Below are 16,732 nucleotides of genomic sequence, written 5' to 3'. Positions count from 1 at the left end.
TGTGGAGCATAAGGACTAACACAGAGGACATGGGGAGATGAGGAGAAGTCATCTGGGGGAAAATGGAGGGGGAGACGAACCATGAGAAACTGTGGACTCTGAGAAACAAACTGAGGGTTTTGGAGGGGACGGGGGTGGAGGTTGGGTGAGCCTGGTGGTGGGTATTCAGGAGGGCACGGACTGCATGGAGCACTGGGTGTGGTGCATAAACAATGAATCTTGGAACACTGAAAAAATAAAATTAAAAAAAAATACCAAAAAAAATTTAAAGTGTGTTATCACATAACTTGTTACTTGCAAAAGAAAATGACTTCAAAATTAATGCCAATGTTATTTTCTAAAATGATTTAAAAACTAATAAAGGCATATTTCCAATAAATAAATAAACAAACAAATAAAATCTTTTAAAAAACCACATTCATTGATCTCTGCTCTAACCTTAATTATTTCTCTTTTTGTTCATGGCCTGGGATTTGTTTGTTGTTCTTTCTCCAGTTCTTTAGGGTGTTAAGTTAACTTCTGTATTCGGGGTTTTTCTGTTTTTTTGAGTGACGTTTAGATGGCTATGTATTTCCCCCTTAGCACCGCCTTTGCCATAACCTGTAGGTGTTGGACCAAAGTGTCTTCATTCTCATTGGCTTCCATGAATTGTTTAAGTTCTTCTTTGATTTCCTGGTTGACCCAAACATTTTTTTTTTAAGATTTTATTTATTTATTAGAGAGAGAGAGAGCGCGAGCGCACAGGCAGACAGAGTGGCAAGCAGAGGCAGAGGGTGAAGCAGGCTCCCCACAGAGCAAGGAGCCCGATGTGGACTTGATCGCAGGACGCTGGGATCATGACCTGAGCCGAAGGCAGCCGCTTAACCGACTGAGCCACCCAGGCGTCCCGACCCAAACATTCTTGAGCAGGATGCTCTTTAGCTTCCAGGTGTTTGAGTTCCTTCCAAACTTTTCCTTGTGATTGAGCTCCAGTTTCAAAGCATTGTGATCTGAGAATATGCAGGGAATCTCAGTCTTTTGGTATCGGTTGAGTCCTGATTTGTGACCCAGTATGTGGTCTATTCTGGAGAAAGTTCCATGTGCTCTCGAGAAGAATGAGTATTCTGTTGTTTTAGGGTGGAATGTTCTGTATATATCTACGAGGTCCATCTGGTCCAATGTGTCATTCAAAGCTCTGGTTTCTTTGTTGATTTTCTGCTTAGACGATCTGTCTTTTGCTGAGAGTGGAGTGTTGAGGTCTCCTACAATTACCATATTATTATCAATGTCTATTTCGGTTAACAGCTGTCTTATGTCGTTGGCTGCTCCCATATTCGGGGCATAAATATTTACAATTGTTAGATCTTCGTGGTGATAGTCCCTTTAAGAATGATGTAGTGTCCTTCTGTATCTCTGACTACAGTCTTAGTATAAAATCTAATTTATCTGATATGAGAATCGCTACCCCGGCCTTCTTTTGAGACCCATTGGCATGAAAGATGCTTCTCCAACCCTTCACTTTCAGTCTGGGTGTATCTTTACGTTCCAAATGGGTCTCTTGTAGACAGCATAGGACGGGTCCTGTCCTTTTTCCAATCTGCAACCCTGTGCTGTTTTATGGGAGCATTTAGGCCGCTCACGTTGAGAGTGATTATTGAAAGATACGTTTTTATTGACATCATGTTGGCTATGAAGTCCTTGTTTCTATAGATTGTCTGCGAATTTCTGTCCTATGTCACTCTTGGGTTCTTTCTTCTTTTCTAGAATCCCCCTTAATATTTCCTGTAGTGCCGGCTTGGTGGTCACATACTCTTTTAAACCTCACCGGTCTTGGAAGCTCTTTATCTCTCCATCCATTTTAAATGTTATCCTTGATGGATAAACTATTCTTGGCTGCATGTTTTTCTCATTTAGTGCCTGAAAATGTCTTGCCAGCCCTTTCTGGCTTGCCAGGTGTCTGTGGACAGGTCTGACGTTATTCTGATGTTCCTCTCTCGGTACGTAAGAAATCTCTTCCTCCTTACTGCTTTAAAGATTGTTTCCCTGGATCTAAGATTTGCAAATTATGTTGTATGGTGACTAACATAACATAATAAAAAATTTATTTAAAAAAATCCCACATTATTTCTGAGTGTGTCTGTGGGGTTGTTCCAAGAAGGGATTCGCATTCGAACTGGTGCGCCAAGTAAAGTGATGCCTGTCCCCAATATTGGGGGCACCAGCCGAGGTGAGGGCAGTGTTCAGATCCCCATTATCAGTTTGATTGAATAGATGTTCTAATAATACCCAGCCATTGCATTTGGTAAAGTTGTCTCCTAAATTTGTTTTAATTTGTGAGGATTTCCCTCCAAAGTTTTCCTCACAATTGATTTGGTGAAGAAGTGACAGGCACATGCTCTATTGAACTCACAGGGCCTAAGTATATGAGTCCTCAAATCAGATAGACCAGTTCTTTAAAACATTTTAAAAATTCGGGGCGCCTGGGTGGCTCAGTGGGTTGAGCCTCTGCCTTTGGCTCAGGTCATGATCTCAGGGTCCTGGGATCGAGCCCCGCATCGGGCTCTCTGCTCAGTGGGGAGCCTGCTTCCCCCTCTCTCTCTGCCTGCCTCTCTGCCTACTTGTGATCTCTGTCAAATAAATAAATAAAATTAAAAAAAAATTTTTTTAATTGAAGCATAATTAACATACAGTGTTATTTCCATGTCATAATTGTACTTAGCCATAAAAAAGATTAAGATCTTGTCACTTGCAACAACATGGATGGACCTAGTCATTTTTTTAAGAAACTTTTTAGCCCACTGATGGGTATTCAGGAGGGCACGGATTGCATGGGGCACTGGGTGTTATATGCAATGAATCATGGAACACTGCATCAAACTCTAAGATGTACTGTGTGGCGACTAACATAATATAATAAAATCAAGTAAAAAAATAAAAAATAAAATAAAACCTTTTTATTGAGGTATTACCTACATACAGAAAAGTACATGAATCATAATTATGAAGCTTGGTGGGTTTTCACAAACGAACACACCCTTGCAACCCGCAACCTCACTGGGAAACAAATATTATTGGCACCCCAGAAATCTCCCTGCTGGAACATGGGGTGTGTCTGCCACATGTCTCTGTGGCTGGGGAGCGACTCCGTTCTTGCTAGTGCCACTGGGCTCTGGATCACAGTATTCTGCCCCAGCTGGCTGCAGGTGAGGGCTCTAGGCCCAGGCTTGGCCAATCATAGTGTCCCACCCCGGGTGACCTCCGGTGGTTCTCAGTGCAGGCAGGACACACGCAGCTCCTTCGTTCTTTGCCAGGATGGACTGAAGGGTTCTGGGGTCCTGAAGTTTCTGCCAGAGCTGGGGAGAGGTCAGCCGTGTTTCTCCATACCTAGAATGTGAGAGATCGTGTGTAGTGAACTCATGGTCTGGGTGATAGAGAGGTAGAGGGGCAGAAAGTAGAGGTGCGTGAAGAGAGCGATGAAGATAGAGGTGGAGGGTGACCGAGGAAGACCTGGAAGACGGGTCCCTAGTTGTCCCTAGCGTTCCATTCCTTTGCTTGCTTTCTTTGACCCTGTGACCTCCTCCATTCTTCCCAGTTACATGATCCAGAAAATTCCTTTTCAACTTAAGCTTATTTGGATTGTGTTTTGGTCACATTTGCTGCTAAAACAAACATGCAGTTTTACCACCAAAATTCACCCCCAATCCCTCCACCTTTGCCCTTCTCCAGCACTGTCCAGGCCAGCACTGTCCCCTGCCTGGAGACCTGCTCTCCCCCCTCCCCGGTCTCCGTGCACCACACCTGCCCCTCGAGGCACGTCCTCCAAGGGCCGTCACCGCGGGTGGAATCATCACATGTTGTGCAGGATTGGACTTCCATGCAGACCGTGGGGAGAGGACAGTCCTGGCTGGAGGAGCCAGGCCCAGAGGGGACCGTGTCTCTGGGTCATTCAGTGCATTCGTCACTGGGTAGGGAAGGAAGACTCCCAGAGTGGGCTGTAAACAGAGCCGTAACTTAGGCCTTCGGTGCAGAGATGGAGAACCTTTTTCCTGCTGCCACCCTCTTCTTTCCTGATTTGTTTTTTTTTAAGATTTTATTTATTTATTTGACACAGAGAAAGAGAAAGAGCGTGACCACACAAGCAGGGGGAGCCCAGAGGGAGAGGGAGAAGCAGACTCCCCGCTGAGCAGGGAGCCTGACAAGGGGCTCGATCCCGGGAACCTGAGATCATGACCTGCGCCGAAGGCAGAGGCTTCACCGATGGAGCCCCCCGGGCGCCCCTCTTTCCCTATAGGAGCACCACGTCAGCTGGGGTGCTTTCGCCCGCAAGCAGCAGAAGATCACGGAGAAGATCAGCATCTCCTTGACTCACAGCTCCCTGCCCCGGCTTCAAGGCCGCCAATCACATCCCTCAGACCTCGGCTTCTGTCGTCCTGGTTCTCGGATTCCGACGCTCCTTCTTCCTTCTTTCCCATATGAGGACTCTCGTGACTGCATGGAGCCCACCTGGATGACCCAGGAGAGTCCCCCCAAGTCATCCCCATCTGCAGCCTCCCGTCCTCCGGACACAAAACATACCCCCAGGTTCTGGGGACTGGGATGTGGACATCGTTGGCAGGGGCCGGGGGTATTATTCTGTCTGCCACAGAAGGCCAGCAAGGCCCTCAGTCCGACTGCCTACAAGGGGCCGAATTCTACCAGCTGTGTCATCTGGGAAGTAAATCTGCCCCCGGTTGAGCCTTGGCTTGAGATGAGGCCCCGGTGGACATGATTGCCGTCTTGTGAAACCCTGACCCGAAGGACCCACCTAAGCCCTTCCTGATCACACAGCTGTCAGGTCAGAAGTATGCATTGTTTTAGGCCACCAAATTGGTGGCTTAAAAATTGTGTCACGTAGCCACAGGTAGCTCCAACATTCGCGTGACTCCCCGCTGATACCCCCCTCGTGGGACAGGCCGGACGGAATCAGTAAGACCACCTCGGTGTCCCGCAGTGGGCAGCAGAGGCCCCGGAAGCTTAGCTGGGGTGTGAGACCACAGGTCCGTGAGCTCAGCACACGTTCCTGTTTTGTACCGCCGCATCGTGCGGATTCTGAGGCCGATTACTGAGGCCACAGAGAGCTGACGTGTCCACCCGTGATCCCGTTATTTCTAGTAAACATAACCCTTAGCTGGCGAGATCCCGAGGGCTGTGAAGCCTTGTTGAGCACAGGGTCTGGAACAGAGTGGGAATTTTACACATCTTTGCCGAAGGAATGAACGCATAATTGAGTTCATGATGTGGCCCAAAGTGTGTGCACGTATGAGAGACTTGGAAAGATCTCCAACCCCCGAGAAGCCAGTTTTGTGTCCTACTTTAGGACTGAAGCGTGACGAGCAGAAGCAGTGACCTCCAGACCTTCCAGCTGCCACACGTGGTCGTACCATTCCCAGATACAGGGACTGTCAGAAGCCACAAGCGAAGCCTCCAGGAACAACCTGCTGTCCAAACAGGAAGTTAGGGTTACTGAGCTTGCTGCAAGGGGGAGCCCACGCCAGGAGGACCCGGGCTGGTTCCGCAGGACAGAATCAGAAGGGCTTCTCTTAGGATGGAGGCTTGAGGGGCGCCTGCGCAGCTCAGTTGGTTAAATGTCTGCCTTCCAGCCAGGTCATGATCCTGGGGTCATGGGCCTGAGCCCAGGGTCCGGCTCCCTGCTCAACAAGGAGTCCCCTTCTCCCTCTCCCTCTGCCCCTCCTCCCTGCGTGTGCTCACTCGCACACTGTCTCTCAAATAAATAAATAAATCTTTTCAAAATCCCATTTTGTGCCTCCTCGTCCTCCTCCTTCCCTCTCTCCCTCCCTCCCTCCTCAGAGCCTGGAGGTCCTGCTGTGACATCCCAAACCAGTTCGCAAGGACACCATGTGGAGAGGCCACGTGTAGGCGCTCTGGCCATCAGCTGACAGCCCAAACACCAGTGGAGACACTCACAGATCACTCCAGCTCCCAGCCATAGCATCGCCGCCAGCTTCAAGGCTTCCCAGCCGAGGCCCCCAGACAGCATAAAGCGAAGACAAACCATCCTGCTGGACCGTGTCCTAGTTCCTGACTCCAAGACTCAGGAGTTAACAGCGTTGTTTTATGCCTCAGGTTCAGGGTGGTTTGTCAGGCAGTACTAATTACCCAGCAAGGGCTGGCCCCTCTTTGCTCTGAGAGCCCAGATCCAACAGGCAATTTGCTCAGGGAACCAGGGATTCAGCCTGGGGACCATCAGGATTGCATTAGCCAATCAGAATAACCTTTTTCTCCTTTGCTGGTGATTGGTTTTAGGGGTGAGCATGTGACCAATCTGGCCAATGAGATGTAATGAGGAGTCTCCTGGGGCTCCAAGGTGAGAGTTTCCTTCACCTTAAAAAGAATGAGGCAGAAAGAGGGGCTTCATTCCTTACCCTTCCCTTTCCTTCCTCCCTTTGTTCTTTTGGATATTGTCTTGTGAGGTTGGGGCACTGGCAGCCATTCTGTGATCATGAGGGCAAAACCTAGAGACAGAGAAGCAAATCTGATGTCACTGATACATTGAATTTACTAATTTGGAACTGCCCATCTATGGTCATTTTGTTATGTGAGGTGGTGGGGTTGCCAGATTTAGCAAATAGAAATGCAAGACCCCCAGTTAAATTGGAGATACACAAGCTTTCTAAAAGTATAAGTATTTCCCATGCTGTGTTTGGGGCGTACTTATTCTAAAATATCCTTGGTGTAATTATTCTTCAAAGAAACTTTGTTTATATGTATTAAATTTATGTTGACATAAATTTATATAGCTACAAATCTAATTGAGTGTCCTGTATTTTATTTGGCAACTTTAAGAGGTAGCAAACTTATTATTGGTTCTAGAGGCAGTAGAATGTCGTGGAAATATGTTCTCTGGAGCAAGGCTACGTGAATCCAATCCCACCTCAACCTTTTACTGCCAACGTGGCCTCAGGCCAATTATTTATCTGCAATTCAGTTTTCCTCATCAGTAAAGCGGAGATGATGATCATGATGATTATGATAATCAGCCCCTAGTATTGTTAGGAGAATGAAATCGACATGCATAGCTCTTGTAAGATGTGCCTGGCCCATATATGTACAATTTAAGTGGTGGCTATTATTATAGCAAAGTGGCCAAGTGTGTGGGATCTGGCATCAGACATTCGGGCTTGAAACCTGGCACAGCTCCCTCCAACCTAGCATGAATCCAGCATCTTGTGTGTTTCCATGTTTCTCATCTGTAAAGGGGAGGCACTAATAACAGCTGCTACAAAACCATTTGTAATACTTGAAGAGCTCCTGGTGCAGGAGCCCTTACTAAGTGAAGTTATCCTTGCTTCAGCCACTTTTTAAAACAGATTTTATTTATTTATTTGACACAGAGAGAGAGAGAGAAGGAGATCAGAAGTAGGCAGAGAGGCAGGCAGCAGGGGTGGGTGAGAGGCAGGCTCCCCAATGAGCAGAGAGCCTGATGTGGGGCTCGATCCCAGAACCCTGAGATCATGACCTGAGCTGAAGGCAGAGGCTTAACCCACTGAGCCACCCAGGCACCCCCCTTAAGCCACTTTTAAAATAGTGATTTGATTTGTTAGTTAATTTCTTAGGCTTTATATTTTAGAGTAGTTTTAGGTTTGTTGCAAAATGGAGCAGAGGGTAAAGAGAGTTCCCATACACCCTCTGCCCCCAGAAAGCCTCCCCCATCATCAACCTTCCCCATCACTTATTACAAGTGATGAACCTACTCCACTGACACATTATTGCCCAGAATCCACAGTTTACGTTAGGGTCCGTCTAGGTGTTGTACCTCCCAGGGTTTGATAAATGAGTAATGACTTGTGTCTGTCACCGCAGTCTCATACAGAGCAGTCTCACTGCCCTGAAATTCCTCCGTGTCCCTCCTATTCATTGCTCCTTCTCCTCAACCCCTGACAGCCGCTGATCTTTTCTCTGCATTTGGCCTTCCAGAATGTTACATAGCTGACATCACACAGTACATAGCCTTTTCAGATTGGCTTATTTCACTTGGTTGTTTTTTTTTAATATTTTATTTTATTTTATTTCTTTTCAGCGCAACAGCATTCATTGTTTTTGCACCACACCCAGTGCTCCATGCAATCCGCGCCCTCCCTCTACATTTAAGCTCCTCCATGTCTTCTCGTGGCTTGATGGCTCACTTCGTTTTAGCACTGAATAATGTCCCACAGTCTGGATGGACCACAGTTGATTCCTTCACCTACTGAAAGACGTCTTGGTTGCCTCCAAGTTTGGGCAGTTAGGAATAAAGCTGCTATGAAGACCCCCCATTCCAATTTTTGTGTGGACCTAAGTTTTCAACTCCTCTGGGTAAATTTCAAGGAGTGCAGTCACCAAATCATATGATAAGAATAGGTTTAGTTTTATAAGAAACTCCAAGCTGCCCTGCAAAGCAGCAGCAGCATTTCGTGTTCTCATCAGCTGTGAATGAGAGTTCCTGTTGCTCCACAGCCTCACCAGCATTTGGTGGTGTCGGTGTTCTGGATTTGGGGCATTCTAATAGGTTTGTAGTAGTGTCTTGTTTAATCTGCATTTCCTTGAGATATATGATATGGAGTGTATTTTCATATGCTTACTTGCCATCTGTACGTCTTCTTGGTGAGGTGTCCATTAAGACCTTTTGCCCATTTTTAGATTGAGTTTTTCTTTTTCTTATTGTTGAGTTTTAAGAGTTCTTTGTATATTGTGGATAGCAGTCCTTTATCAGATGTGTCTTTTGCAGTATTTCCTTTTAGCCTGTGGCTTCTCTTCTCATTCTCTGACTTAAGCCACTTTTTAAAGACATTTGATATCTTGCAGCTGAATGCACTCTTACAGAGACAGGGAAATACTGTACTTATGTTTGGCGAGATGTCCAACTATGACACCATGTCCTCCTTTGGCCAAGGGGTGGCTCATCTATTCCTTCTTGTGCCTCAAGGATGGAAAACATTCAGAGTCAACTTATCACAAAGATCCCAGAAGAGAATTCTTTAGTATTCTTGAAATTGTCTCAGTTCTCTGTTTTCTGAGATAACGTGATTTGGCTTTTCCACAGACTTTACCAGCTGTTCTGAGGACGGGGGATACTGTAGTGGATACTGTAGTGAACAAAACAGACTAAAGCCCTACCTTCATTCTGGTGGGAGAGTCACACAACGTACAAAATGCATGAAGTACATGGCATGTTTGATGATGATGAGTGCAATGGAGAGCAGGGTTGGTTTCAGGCATGGCTGAATCTAGCAGCTTCAATGATCCCAGACTATAAAAGCTAGAAAGGGAATAGGGAATGCCTGGGTGTTTTGCCTCTCTGCTCATAGATAAATAAGGGAATTTGAGTCCAAATAATAAGAAATAGCCCAGGAGACTTGATTTTCATATACTGAGTGAAAAGGACCCAAGGAATTAAATCCTGATAGTTTCAAGGCAGAAAGCAATGGCAAAGTTGAGAGTATTAGAGTAGAAAGGGAGAGAAGGAGGAACTCTTAGAAGGAGTGTGCAGATTTTAGGGGGTCCTCCGCTCCTGCTGATACAGACATGGAGGCCTGGACTTCCTTTGCTCCTGACAGGGTCGGTTGCTGTTGCTTGCAACTGAAGACTTCTAATAGACACACGCCTGCGCTGTGCCATGCTCTGTGCTGGGCACTGAGGACACTGAAATAAATCAGACACAGACCCTGTCCCCAAGAAACTCCCAGCCCAGAGGAGGAGCTAGCCAGTGACAGGTCAACCATGACTCGCAGAGCATCCACTGTGTGCCAAGCCCAGTGACAGGTTTCATCTGTGTCACTTTCTTAATTCTCATCCTGAGCTTCATGAAAGGAACTCAGAAGAACCTAAATTAGATCATGTCCCTTGCTGAGTTAAAATTCTGCAGTCATCTCCCATTGTAACAGAAATAAAATCCCCCCAAATACAGACACTTTGCCACCTTTGACCTTATCTCCTGCAAATGCCCTCCTTCCTCAGGATCCTGGAAAAATAATAACAAAATCCTGATAATGATCATCATCACCATCATCACCACCATCATCCTCACCATCGTCACCAACATCACCATCACCACCACCATCATCATCATCACCATCACCATCATCATCATCCTCACCACCATCATCCTCACCATCATCGTCATTACCACTACCACTGTCATCACCATCATCATCATCACCACCATCATCCTCACCATCATCACCATCACCACCACTGTTGCCATCACCATGACCACCATCACCATGACCACCTTTGTCACCACTATCATCCCCATCATGATCATCATCCCCATCATGATCATCATCCCCATCATGATCACCATCATCACCATCACCCTCATCATCTCCGTCACCACCATCATCCTCACCATCATCATCATCATCATCACCGCCATCATCCTCATCACCATCACCACCATCACCATCACCATCATGATCATCATCCTCATCATGATCATGATCATCACCATCACCCTCATCATCTCCATCACCACCACCATCATCACCACCATCATCCTCACCATCACCATGACCACCATCATCACCACCATCATCCTCATCGTCATCACCATCACCACCATCTCTACCATCACCATCATCATCCTCATCATCATCTCCATCATCATTTCTACATCTTCTCCAGCATTTGTTATCTCTTCTTTTTTTTCCCTTCTTTTTGATCATAAACATCGTAACAGATGTGAGATGCATCAGGGAAGGCAGGCTTTCATTTTACCCTGTCTGTCCGCTCATGCACCAGCACGACTGTGTCAGTTGGTGCACCTGCCGGAGGAATAGAAGCTAGAAGCAGACCTATTTGTTCACACCCTTGCCAAAATCGAGCCCCCTTGCCATGGAACTGGGTTTTTGCACGGTGGAGAGGTATATTGCTTTTCAGCTGTGTCAGAGAAGGGGTGGATAGAGAGCAAGGGCCATGTCCCCACTGCTTGTGAACGAGCCCTGATTCTGAGGTCTTCAGGGAGAATGACAGCCTCAAGGTCCCTGGCCAGAAGTTTATATCTCGTTGAGCCTGCCTTCAGCCAAGTTTCTGAGCTGTGGATACACTGGTTGCCGAGAGTCTTCTTGGCAAGTAGAGCATCATTTGGTTATTCAGGGAGAAAAAGATGGTTCTCTGAGGATCTGATGGGGGGGCAAGAGGTGTGGATGCCCCCCACTTTGCTTTCTGAGTTGGTGAAGTTCTTTGAGCTTCTGTTTCCTGCTTCATCCATCATCTGAAGATAACCCTACAGAACAGGATGACAGTAGGAGCATGGGGGTGGGGCAAAGGGACCACTGGGTCATGTAGGCAGACTGGCCCTCTCTGAGCTTCCCCTTTTCTGTCCAAAAATGATGGGCATTGGCTGATCTCCTAGAAAACTTGACATTCTATAACTGTAAAATAATTCCTCTCATCCTCCCACTCTCCTTCCCTTCCTTCCCTCTGTCCCCCCGTCCTGTTTCCTCCTTCATCCTTCCACCCCTCCTCATTCTCTCAATCCTTTTTTACCATAACTCATTTAAAAAGATAAAACAATCTCCACACTTACCCAAAAAGATATTCATTGTGGCATTCTCTAGAGTTCTAAAAAAAACGAATACAACTTGATCACAGAGCAATGATGGTAAGACAGCACACATCAAATGCTCTCCATGTGTTAAATTAACAGGTTAATTAGCAGGTTAAATTCTTAGCCCGTGTTAAGAATTTTGATGCGTGAGCTCCGTTCGTTCCTACTGCAACCTTGAGGTAACTACTTCTACTCACTTCATTTGGCTGGAAACAAAACTTCCTCATGTCACTTATGTAAGTTAGACTTCTTTAAATATTATATGCCAACATCATATGACAAGATATTGTGACTAATTAAAATCATGATCATGAATATCTTTATTAATATGGAAAAATCCTCCATGGACATACTAAAATGTAAAATGTGATTGAAAATTAATTTCATTTTCAAAATGAAATCTGTATCTATGTATGTAATGCATTGAACATCCATGGGGATGATCTTTGTGGAGTTAACAGGTCAATTTTTGTAACCCTAATTTTTTTCTGATTCTGAAGTGTTAAATGAAATCATATAAAACATTTCATGTACATAAAAATCTGAAGGCTACAAGGCCAGACTATAAATCCTGGTTATTACTTCGAAATGGGCATTGGTTTCTGGGGAATGCTCTGTTTGTTTTGTACATACTTGTGTTATTTCAAATGTATTTAAATTTTTTATTTTATTAAATTGTGGTAAAATACACATAAATTTACCATCTTTACCATTTTAAGTGTACAGTTCTGCAGTTAAGTATATTCACATTGTTGTGCAACCAACTTCCAGAACTTTCTCATCTTGCAAATTAAAATTCTGTGCCCCTTAAGCAACTCCCCGTATCTCCTTCCCCCAGCCCCTGGCACCCACCATTCTACTTTTAGCCTCCATGAATTCGACTCCCCTAGATACCTCCTATAAGTGGATCAAATGTTTTTATAGCAAGTATGTTTGTTTGTGAAGGCTTTCATTACTTCTTCAGTGTCTAAAATGTCTGCAGAAGCAAAATTTTTCTAAGCAAAATACATACCCACGGACGAAGTTTAAAATGTTCCAAGGATGTATGATGACAAATATCTCTTGTGTCTCTGACTCCCAGTGAGACTCTCCAGAGGCAGCCCCTGTTAGCAGAATCTTTCATGTCTTTCCAGAAATATCTGTTGCATAAATATGTACATATGTGTGTGTATATGTATGTATAACTTCTCCTGCCATTTTAGGAAGGATAGCATAGCCTGCAGTGTTGTGCACCTGCTTCTACACGCTAACGCCGCTCATGCAGGAGGACTGTGGAGTTGAGCACCGTCAGCATACAGTACAGTGCATACCCCAGGCCCATCAAGGGACATTAGGTTCTTTTCAGTCTTCAGTTCTTCGAAACAGCGCTCAGCTCTAACTAACCTCACACACAGACCTTTGCGTGCATATGCACATCTATCAGTAGGAAACATTCCTAGAAGTAGAATTGCGGGCCCAGGAGATTTCCTGAGTGTTAACACGGGCAGATATCGTCACTGTGCCCTTCAAAGAATCTGTTCCAGCTTACACTGCGGCCAGCCATCTATGTGAACGCTGCTGGGAAGGTCTTTGCGATCATTCTCAACGTCTAGGGATGGAGGGGCTGTCGTGAGAGGCGATAAGTCCCCCGTCACGAGAGAGATGTAAGCAAGGGCTCAATGAGTACTTGGTGGGGATGTTGTGTTAGTCACGGCTCTAGAATCACAGAAGGGAAGTGAGAGGGGTCGCTTGAAGGAACCTAAGATTCTTTAACCAGGAACCGTATCCATGCTGCGGGAAGTAGGGTTTGCAACCCGTCAAATGCGTCCTGAGTTCCCACCCTTAACACGTTTGTGCGTGAAAGGCCAGAGACCGGGTGCCAGGCCTCTCTCGGATTTCCCAGCGTCCAGAGGAATGTCAGGACTCACGTCTGACAAGTGCCCGCGTATCTGCAGAAACGAAACCTTGCCCTCCCAATGTGGGAGCTCAGGTCTTCTTAGCCCAGTTTGCTTGTGCGGAAGCAGAGGCTCCGTGAGGGACAAAACTGCCCAAGGCCGCGCAGCTCGGAGGGCACCAGGGGTGATTCTGTGTGACAGTAACATGGTCACTCCTGCTCTGGCTCTTACTGGAGCCCGGGCCCTGCCGTACTGATTAATCTAGGGTAAAAACCACCATCATCCCCACTTTACAGGAGGCGAAACTGAGGGATACAGTAATAGTGTATGAACACACGTTCCTTGAAAAATACTCAATTTTTGTGATGAAATGAGCTTCTCATTTCGCTATAACCTGCATGTGTCTTGTCTGCCACTACCTGGCAATGTGTTTTTCCAAGCTGGGTTTTATAGGTGTTGTTGTCTCTGACATGTTAACCTCATTGGATTCCCATGATCTTGCAGATGGGTCTTTTTTAAAAAAAAATTTTTCTTTTCTCCCAGTTTCTTTACTAGGGAGGGGACGTTCAGAGAGGCAGAGGTCCCTGCCCATGCTCACGTGGTCAGAAGAAGGTGGGGCCTGGATTCGAACCCTGCTCTGTCCGAGCTCTGCTCACGATCTCGTGGTTCCAGGGGAGCGGAGGCCATCAGTCTCAGCGCAGGTGTGAGTACTCCACGGCTGCGTTCATCCTCCAGGACTGAGGGAGGCATGAGGAGGGGTGCTCCGCGTGGGCTTGCGGTGAACAGGACAAGCGTGTGGGAGGAGACTCAGGTGTTCCTTTATAAACGGCAGTCTGCGGCGTGTAGAGGCCGCATGGGCTAGAGCTCACCCCGAAGCCGGACACTGGGCTCAGGTCCCTGCTTTTCCATTCACCTGGGCAAGCTCACATAACATCTCTGGCCTCAGTTTCCCCATATGGGAAACAAGGAAGATAGGACAACAGCAATTCACACAGTTGAAGTGAGCGTCCAGGTAAGGGGAGCAAGTCCCGTGCCCTCCCCCTACTGCAGAGGAGGAGACGGAAATTCGGAGAAATTAACTCAACATCTCCCCAAGTAAGCTCATTCGATCCGTGACGGGACGTTCTCTCTGTCCTGACGATGCCCAGATGCCCCGAAGCTCTCATCTGAACCCCAGACCTGCAAACCCAGTGGTCTCCATGACAACCCAACTAGGGGCTCCCGCAGAGCTCTCATGCTCGTGTTGAGGGTGGAGTGTAGACCGGGTAGACGGGAGGGCTTGAAGGGGAATGTCTGCTCCGCGGCTTAATGGCGGCGGGACTTTGGGGAAGTTGCTCGGTGTAAAAATATTGGTTTCCTCTTGACTTTGAGCAGGACAGTTATGTTCTCCGGGCTTAGTTTTCTTTCTTTTTTTTTTTTTCCTGTTTTGTTTTATTGATTTTTTTCCAGGTTTATTAAGACATAATTGATAAATAAGATTGTATATCTTGAAAGTATACAAGGTGATAATTTGATCCAGGTATATATTCTGGAATGATTGCCAAATTAAGTTAACACGTCCGTCATCACCCTCAATTACACTTGTGGGGGCACATTGTAAGGACACTTAAGGTTTACTCTCTTAGCAAATTCCAAATAATACAGTATAGTGTTATTAACTATAGCCACCACGCTGTGCACTAGATCCTCAGAAGTTATCCATATTTAAGAGGAAGTTTGTACCTTTGGCTGACATCTCACTCCTTTTAATTAATTAACTAATTAATTTGAGAGAGAGAGTGAGATGAGCAGGGGGAGGGGCAGAGGGAGAGAGAGACGCAGGCTCCCTGCTGAGAGGGGAGCCCATCACAGGGCTCCATCCCAGGACCCCGGGCACATGACCTGAGCTGCAAACAGACACATAACTGACTGAGCCACCCACGTGCCCCCAACATCTCATTTCTGCATGCTCCCAGCCTCTGACACTCACCACTCCACTCTGTTTCAATGAATTCAACTTTTTTTTTTTTAAGATTCCATACGTGGGGCGCTTGGGGGGCTCAGTCCATCAAGCCTCTGCCTCTGGCTCAGGTCATGATCCCAGGGCTCTGGAATCGAGCCCCACATTGGGCTCCCTGCACAGCGGGGAGCCTGTGTCTCCCTCTCCCTCTGTCACTCCCCCTGCTTGTGCTGTCTCTCTGTCAAATAAATAAATACTTTTAGAAAATAAGGACTCTGTCTCTGAGGGATGTCCCGCAGTATTCGTATTCCTCTAACTTACACACAACGCACTGTAGCTTTGCCCCAAGTGCCAGATTTTCCTTTGATTTTTTATGGCTGAATAATCTTGCATTGCATATGGAATACATACACTCTGTGGGATTTATGTTCTATGTATCACATTACATATATGTGCATATTGTTTTATATATAATGTGTATTTTATAGATGTTATTTTATATAGGTGTGTTCCATTCTGTCGGTCCACTTGTCGGTCAGTGGACACTCAGGCTGCTTGCGCACTGGGGCCACGGTGAGCGATGCCGCCGTCGGGGGCGTTGTCTGGGCGTGCAGATGGCTGGGAGAGAGTGGTTTCACTGACTTCGGGGCACTTCGGTTCTCTGGGTTTCATGCCCGCCCCCGCGGCTCTGAGTCGGGTGTCTGAATAGGAAATCCACCTGTAGCTGAGACGACGGGGCTCGGAGGGAGGGAGTCGTCTTGCTGGAATGGCAAGACCAGGAGATGGCACGCGTCGCGCTCCAACACCTGTTCCCCAGCCCGTCCGGCACCCTTCGGTCAGATGCCACGCGGTCTGAGCTTGGCACGATTTGGGGTGGGAGACGGCCAGCGAGGCTGGATGCGCACGCCGTGAGGGAGCACCCGGGGGGGTCAGAAGAGTGTGCTTAAGTGCAGGGACGTGGTGAGAACTGAGAACACATCCTCTCCTTAGCTCTTCAACAGCAGTTTTTTAACGTTTTATTTATTTATGTTTCAGAGAGAGAGAGAGAGCACAGGCAGGGGGAGCAGGAGGCAGAGGGGGAAGCAGGCTCCCCACTGAGCAGGGAGCCCGATGCGGGGCTCGATCCCAGGACCCTGAGATCATGACCTGAGCTGAAAGCAGACATTAAACCGACTGAGCCCCCCAGGCGCCCCTCAGGAGATGTTTCTGAGCTACTTCTACGTGTGCCAGACCCTGACCTAGGTCCTGGGGAACATAACTGTATGAGGTAGATGTTCGCCACTAAGTAAAGCCAGGCCTCGTGTTAGGTGCTGGGAGAGAGTCATGGGCAAGGCAGAGGTTCGTGCAGTGAATGTG

This window comes from Martes martes (assembly GCF_963455335.1).
Source record: "Martes martes genome assembly, chromosome: 17".
Classification (NCBI taxonomy): domain Eukaryota; kingdom Metazoa; phylum Chordata; class Mammalia; order Carnivora; family Mustelidae; genus Martes; species Martes martes.
The sequence above is the reverse complement of the archived record's forward strand: the minus strand, read 5'-3'. Positions refer to the sequence as shown.